Here is a 7,656-nt window from a genome sequence, read left to right as displayed (position 1 = left end):
TCAGCTTCAGCATAGGTCCTTCCAATGAACATTCAGGACTAATTTCCTTTAGGATGGACTGGTTGGATCTCCTTGCAGTCCAAGACACTCTCAAGAGTCTACTCCAACACCACAGTTCAAAAGCATCAGTTCTTCGGTGCTCAGCTTTCTTTATAGTCCAACTCTCACATCCATACATGACTACTGGAAAAACCACAGCCTTTACTAGATGGAACTTTGATCGCCAAGTAATGTCTCTGCTTTCTATTTGTTTATTTTTTTAATTTATTTATTTTAATTGGAGGCTAGTTACTGTACTATATTGTAGTAGTTTGTGCCATACATTGACATGAATCAGCCATGGACGTACATGTGTTCCCCATCCTGAACCCCCTCCCACCTCGCTCCCCAGCCCATCCCTCTGGATCATCTCAGTGCACCAGCCCTGAGCACCCTGTCTCATGCATTTAACCTGGACTGGCGATCTGTTTCACATATGATAATATTCATGTTTCAATGCTATTCTCTCAAAGCATCCCACCCTCGCCTTCTCCCACAGAGTCCAAAAGACTGTTCTATACATCTGTGTCTCTTTTGCTGTCTCACTATAGGGTTATCATTACCGTCTTTCTAAATTCCATATATATTGTCTCTGCTTTGTAATATGCTCTCTAGGTTGGTCATAACTTTTCTTCCAAAGAGTAAGCATCTTTGAATTTCATGGCTGCAGTCATGATCTGCAGTGATTTTAGAGACCATAAAAATAAAGTCTGCCACTGTTTCCACTCTTTCTCCATCTGTGCCATGAAGTGATGGGACCTCCCCTCTTCCACTTTCATCAAGAGGCTCTTTAGTTCTTCTTCATTTTCTGTCATAAGGGTGGTGTCATCTGCACATCTGAGGTTATTGGCATTTCTCCTAGGAATCTTGATTCCAGCTTGTGCTTCCTCTAGCCCAGTGTTTCTCATGATGTACTCTGCATATACATTAAATAAGCAGGGTGGCAATAAACAGCCTTTATGTACTCCTTTTCCTATTTGGAACCAGTCTGTTTTTCCATGTGCAGTTTTAACTGTTGCTTCCTGACCTGTATATAGGTTTCTCAAGAGGCAGGTCAGGTGGTCTAGTATTCTCATCTCTTTCAGAATTTTCCACAGTTTGTGGTGATCCACACAGTCAAAGGCTTTGGCATAGGCAATAAAGCAGAAATAGACATTTTTCTGGAACTCTTGCTTTTTCAATGATCCAGCGGATTTTGGCAATTTGATCTCTGCTTCCTCTGCCTTTTCTCAAACCAGCTTGAACATCTGGAAGCTCCCGGTTCACGTGTTGCTGAAGCCTGGCTTGGAGAACTTTGAGCATTACTTTACTAGCATGTGAGAGGAGTGCAACTGTCTGCTTTATTGACTATGCCAAAGCCTTTCACTGTGTGAAACACAATAAACTGTAGAAAATTCTGAAAGAGATGGGAATACAAGACCACCTTACCTGCCTCTTGAGAAACCTGTATACAGGTCAAGAAGCAACAGTTAGAATTGGACATGGAACAACAGACTGGTTCCAAATAGGAAAAGGAGTATGTCGAGGCTGCATATTGTCACCCTGCTTATTTAACTTATATGCAGAGTACATCATGAGAAACTCTGGGCTAGAAGAAGCACAAGCTGGAATCAAGACTGCTGGGAGAAATATCACTAACCTCAGATGTGCAGATGACACCACCCTTATGGCAGAAAGTGAAGAAAACTAAAGAGCCTCGTGATGAAAGTGAAAGAGGAGGGTGAAAAAGCTGGCTTAAAGCTCAACATTCAAAAAACAAATATGATGGCATCTGTTCCCATCACTTCATGGCAAATAGATAGGGAAACAGTGGAAACAGTAGCTGACTTTATTTTTCTGGGCTACAAAATCACTGTGTATGGTGATTACAGCCATGAAACTAAAAGATGCTTGCTCCTTGGAAGGAAAATTATGATCAACCTAGACAGCATATTAAAAATCAGAGACATTACTTTGGCAACAAAGGTCCGTCTACTCAAGGCTATGGTTTTTCCAGTAGTCATGTACGGATATGAGAGTTGGACTATAAAGAAAGGTGAGTGCCTAAGAATTGATGCTTTTGAACTGTGGTGTTGGAGAAGACTCTTGAGAGTCCCTTGGACTGTAAGGAGATCTAACCAGTCCATCCTAAATGAGATCAGTTCTGGGTGTTCTTTGGAGTCACTGATGTTGAAGCTGAAACTCCAATACTTTGGCCACCTGATGCAGACAGCTGACTCATTTGAAAAGATCCTGATGCTGGGAAAGATTGAGGGCAGGAGGAGCAGGGGACGACAGATGGTTGGATGGCATCACTGACACAATGGACATGGGTTTGGGTGGACTCTGGGAGTTGGTGATGGACAGGGAGGCCTGGCGTGCTGTGGTTCATGGGGTCGCAGAGGGTCAGACATGACTGAGAGACTGAACTGAACATAAAAATTAATGATAAATTGTTGTTGTCAATGTTTAGTTCCTAAGTCATGTCCAACTCTTTGTGACCCCATGGACTGTAGCCCACCAAGTTCCTATATCCCTGGGATTTCCCAGGCAAGAATACTGAAGGGGGATGACATTTCTTCCTCAGTGCATCTTCCTGAACCAGGGATTGAACTCCTGTCTCCTACTTGATAGGCAGATTCTTAACCATGGTGATACCTGGGATGTCCGTGATAAATTGTGGCACTAAGATAAAGAAAGATTGGTGGTTACATCAATTGAATGCTCCTATCAACATACCAGGACCACATTGGAGTCAGTAAGGAAAGTGACTGGAGGCCATTGGGTTAGTCCTTTATGACAGAATCGGTGGGCTAGATCAGGATACCTGCAGGTAATGCCAGAGTCACTTAAATTTCAAATAGAGTTACCTGATAGAGGCTCTCAAATAATACCAGTACACTTGTGGGAATTTCTCAGCACAGGGGAAATATGTGCATTCAGGTTTCCTTGTTGTGAGAGCATACGCAGTAAGGTGGATATATAGCAAGCTATTGATAGAGAGACTACTTGCAAATACAAATAAGAATTGGCACAGTGGTTAGTGAGGCACTGATAGGTGAAAACATCTGTTTGTCAGTGCTTTAAGCTAAGGGTAATAAGGTCCTAGTTGGGTTTAGGTATTGTCCAACCATAATTTTCTAGGACAAACTACAGTGGCGCTTCAAGTCCTGAGTGGCCTTGCTGGATGCTAGGAAATACTGATTTACTAATATTACATCAGGGAAGCCATTTTACCAGAATACACCAATTATCACTGCATTTCCTTAACATTTTAGGGATTTTTCCTTTTCAGCCTAGCCCTGCTTTTGTTCAGTATCATTAGGAATCCATACAGAGAGTGGAGCTATGCCAAAAGCATAGCACAAACAATCATACCCTCATTTTATGAGTTTTATGGACAGATGGCGTTGATGTATGTGTGCTATATGTTTAGTCGCGTCCAACTCTTTGCGACCCCGTGGTCTGTAGCCCCCAGGCTCCTCCATTTATGGGAATTCCCCAGGGAAGAATACTGGAGTGGGTTGCCATGCCCTGCTCCAGGGGATCTTCCCAACCCAGGGATCGAACCAAGATCTCCCACATTGCAAGAAGATTCTTTACTGTCTGAGCCAACAGCAAAGCCCATTGATGTATATACTCCAGGATTTTAAACATGAGATGGTTCAGAAAATTGTCTGCCATTAACTACTCTTTAAGGTCCTCAACTAGTTAAAGGGTCCCCACAGGTTATCTATAGGGGTAGAGCTTAGCATCGGGGGGCAGAGATCCTAGATCATGCTGAGGCCTCTAGAGTCAGAAACTACTGAAGGGCCTGATCCTCAGTCTTCAGGGAGATTTAGTCAGCCAGGTCCCCTATATAAGGAAGCAAGGACATGCTTCAGACATAGTCACTATGATGTAACACATTCCCCAACTCTCACTAAATAGTTATCAGAGGTCATCATCCTAGAGCATTTTGACTTGGCCATAAGACATGCTGGAACCTGAAGTAGGTTTGAAGCAATAGGGAGGAGGCTAGGGCTTGGCTAAAAACATGTACCAACCTGAAGGGCTCAAAGACGTGTACCCAAAGTTCCAAGCAGAGCACTGGGAGGTCAATACCATCTAGTTTGTCAATAGCAAAAGTTTTGGGTGGTTGGGCAAGCAGAAGCATTTAAATAGTAATAAAATAAATTATCATATGAAACGGTGGCAGAAAGGTGTTTCCATGAAAGTTGGTTTATTTTAAGGTAGAACTAGTCAACAGGTGGATCAGGATTCAGCTTCTAGTAGAAAATGTTGGTAGGATGTGGAAATGCAACTGGGACTTCAGCCAAAAGTCCTAAAAAAACAGGGAACTAGCAAACAGACCCATGAGAGTGAGGGTGAGAGGCTTGGGGCCAAGTGTAGGCACAAAAACTAGGGCCACAAAACTCAACCCCGGTGTCTATTACCCATTGGTGAGGATGAAGTCTTCCAGTGCACTGTCTGGGTGGTTTCCATTGGGTCCGAATGAGCAGAGTTTTTCCTTCAGGCTTTCAGTACTCTTGGAAAGTTAGTCCCAGGTGCAGAAAGTGCATGGAAGTTGTTTTCATCATTGTTGGATCATGTTTGGTGATGGGTCAGCAAATGAACAAGATCTGGTTGTTGAAATTCTCAGAAGCATGAATTTATGACTGTCTGTTAAGTGGTATCACAGTTCCCCACCTGTATTTTAAACGTTAATGCAGGATATAAGTCAGTAAGGCTGGAGGTGAGAGAGTATGTTAACAATGTGACTTGCCTGGGTTCCTCTTACTGATGAGTTGGGTTATTCATGTTTGCTGGGGCTTGAGAGCTTTTGGCAAGGCAATCTATTGTGAACTGACTAGTGTGGCTGCAGTAGAGGCATGCCTGAATTTTTTGCTGGTGGGCTCTTTTGATTGGAGTGAGAGGTGGCTCGCTTCCTTGCAGCTGTATAAGGTCTTCATTGGGTGCTGGCTGTGTGCGGTTGGAGAAGCTTGGTAGAAGCTCTGGCTGGTTACTACATTTCTTGCCCAACTGAATACACTGAGTTATGACAAGGTCTGGGATATTGTCCATCAGATCTGGGCCACTAACTTCATCCTGAATGGGGTCAGCTAGTTCTTCTTGGAAATGATCACTCTGACTTGATTCATCATATCTTAGACTCTCAGGGAGGAGCTGAAAAGTAGTGTCATCCTGCTGAGAGACGTTGTCCTCTTTGTCAATCTTAGTATTCACCAGGGGGTTCATTTTCTGTTTTGTGGGCTCACCAAATGACTGCGGTACTCAAGAAGAAATTTCTCATGCTGCTTCAACAGAGCAATAGGGTAGGAGGTGATTCTGAGTAACTCTCGAGTGTATCTTCTGGAATGAAATGGGACTAGGCAGAATTGAGTACCAGAACTGGATACCAGTGGGCAGACAGTGGTTTTGCTCTGTGATCAGAGGGACAGCGTCATGAGCAAGTAGCCAAAGCTGTTAGCTATTAGGTCACAAGGGTGTGCTGAGAGCTCAGAAATGCTCAAAACTGTTATCCACCATTCAATGTTGCCTCTTCTTTAGGAAAATGCCAATATTATCCCCATTTAGAAGAAATGAATTACCTGAAGACACACAGAAGATTTGGAATTAAGAAGATAAAGGAAACAGTTATAGTAGATTACTTTCATCATTCCTTTGATAATATAGGGGCATTTTGCGCTCAGACTAAGCCTGTGGTTCCAAATTTTCCTTCTTTATAAGAGACTCAAACAAGTTTACAATCCAAACTGATCTTAGAAATCATCCAGACCACGTTCATACTTTCACAGAGAAGAAAACCAGGCTCAGAGAGGTAAAAATATTTACCCAAGGACACACAACAAGTTAATATCAGAGGTGTCATGTTCATCAGGACTGCTGTCCAAAACAGCACTGCCTCTGGGACTCCAACTGTGCTTACATTAATTTGGCATAATGACAGTTCTTGGCCCTGGCTACGCCAAAAATTCTCAGGGAACAAGTAGCTTTGGCATCTCTAGGGAGGTTGGAAATACAGACCCTAAGACCCCATCCCAGACCTACTGGATGAGTATTCCATTTTAACAAGATTCTCTAGGTGATGTGAGTGTTCACTGACGTTTGAGAAGTGCTGCTCTAGAGAACACTCAGTCAGAAATGGAATACTTACTCGTTGAACTGGATCCTCAGTGCTCCAACCATAGTCTGCAGTGCTGTGGGGATCTGATTACTGTGCTGGTTGTTAATGTATTTTTTCTGGCTTTCTAGTTGGTCTCTGAGGTCACAACCGTTGCCATGGAGATGATTAAGCCATCACAGGCAAGATGAAGAGGTGAGATTGAGAACCTAGGCAACAAGAACAAAATATTCTTAAAGTAATAAAGTTCAAAATGTTCAGTTTTCCCTACATTGATAACAAGAGTTAAGAAAGCAGGAGACGCTTAAAACACACCCCAATAATTTGTATATTGGTTGAACTTTTCTGATACATATTTAATTCCCCTTATTGTCCTTTCCTTGTGCTATGCAGCAGGTAAATTGTCCCTTTGTGGGCAAAAAAATGTGTATCACTGAATGCAAGATTTGATTCCCTCGGTTTTATTTGATGGCACCTCCTCTCTAGACCTATGGAAGGTATTATTGGAAGAATTAATTAATTGAACATTGCTGGCAGAAACTTGGGCTGGAAACTTGCCCAAATCATCAGTTGGATGCTTTGACTGAAGACTTGTTTGCTACTCAGTTTTCTCTTTTATGTATTAAGAACGACTATTCTGTCTACCTAAAAGGGGTGTTGTGATGAAACAATGAATGTTGTTGTTAATGAGACAACAATGGTAGAATAATTATTGTTAATGAAACAGTAGATGGGTGCTCTGAGTAGCAACTAAAAATGAGTGATTTGATTCCGAGTTTGTTCCAATGTACGTGTACAATGCCAATGGTGAGAATCTTCCCTCATTGCATAATACTGAAGTAGGAAGAAACTGTCATACATCCTTTCTTCTCTAACATATCCCACCTATCTATTTTCCTATTTACCTTTCAGAGATCTTTCACTTTCCAGGACCATCCATGAGTTTCTTACTGCCTACCCAGCTAGGTGTCAACTAATAAAAGATGTTAATTAATTATTGAAGGTTAACGATTGACCTTTATCAAGGCATTCGGGTTTTTTCCCCTCAAATTTAATGTGTATAAGAATCTTTTTGGTCCCAGTCTCTAGCAATTTTGATTCAGTGAGTCTGGAGTGGATACCTGGAACCTGTACCAGTGTGGTAGCAGACTTGTTTAGCTGGTGAAAGTGAAAGTGAATTCGTTCAGTCGTGTCCGACTCTTTGCGACCCCATGGACTGTAACCTATCAGGCTCCTCCGTCCATGGGATTTTCCAGGCAAGAATGCTGGAGTGGATTGCCATTTCCTTCTCCAGGGGATCTTCCCGACCCAGGAATCGAACCCAGGTCTCCCACATTGCAGGCAGATGCTTTACCTACCGTCTGAGCCACCAGGGAAGCCCTAAAAGCCGTACACACAAACATCAGGGAATAAAGCCATATTAGCGCGTCTCAGAGAAGTAGGGATGGGGAGATGATATTTCAAAGACATAGGGATGGGGAGGTGACATTTGTAGGTAGGAGGCTGACCCTCAA

At 42.7% G+C, this 7,656-nt stretch overlaps 1 long non-coding RNA gene across 1 annotated transcript; it reads right to left on the bottom strand.

The window, feature by feature from the left end:
- Positions 1 to 4,219: 4,219 nt before the first annotated feature.
- LOC133243060 (uncharacterized) lies at positions 4,220 to 7,055 on the bottom strand. The gene is made up of 2 exons (XR_009734960.1): positions 6,176 to 7,055; positions 4,220 to 5,609 (listed from the first exon to the last, which is right to left on the bottom strand). It is a non-coding gene; the product is annotated as an uncharacterized LOC133243060 (long non-coding RNA).
- Between the last annotated feature and the right edge of the window lie 601 nt (positions 7,056 to 7,656).

This window comes from Bos javanicus, chromosome X (genome assembly GCF_032452875.1).
Source record: "Bos javanicus breed banteng chromosome X, ARS-OSU_banteng_1.0, whole genome shotgun sequence".
Classification (NCBI taxonomy): domain Eukaryota; kingdom Metazoa; phylum Chordata; class Mammalia; order Artiodactyla; family Bovidae; genus Bos; species Bos javanicus.
Note: the sequence above shows the minus strand (reverse complement) of the source record. Positions and strands in the feature narration are given on the sequence as shown.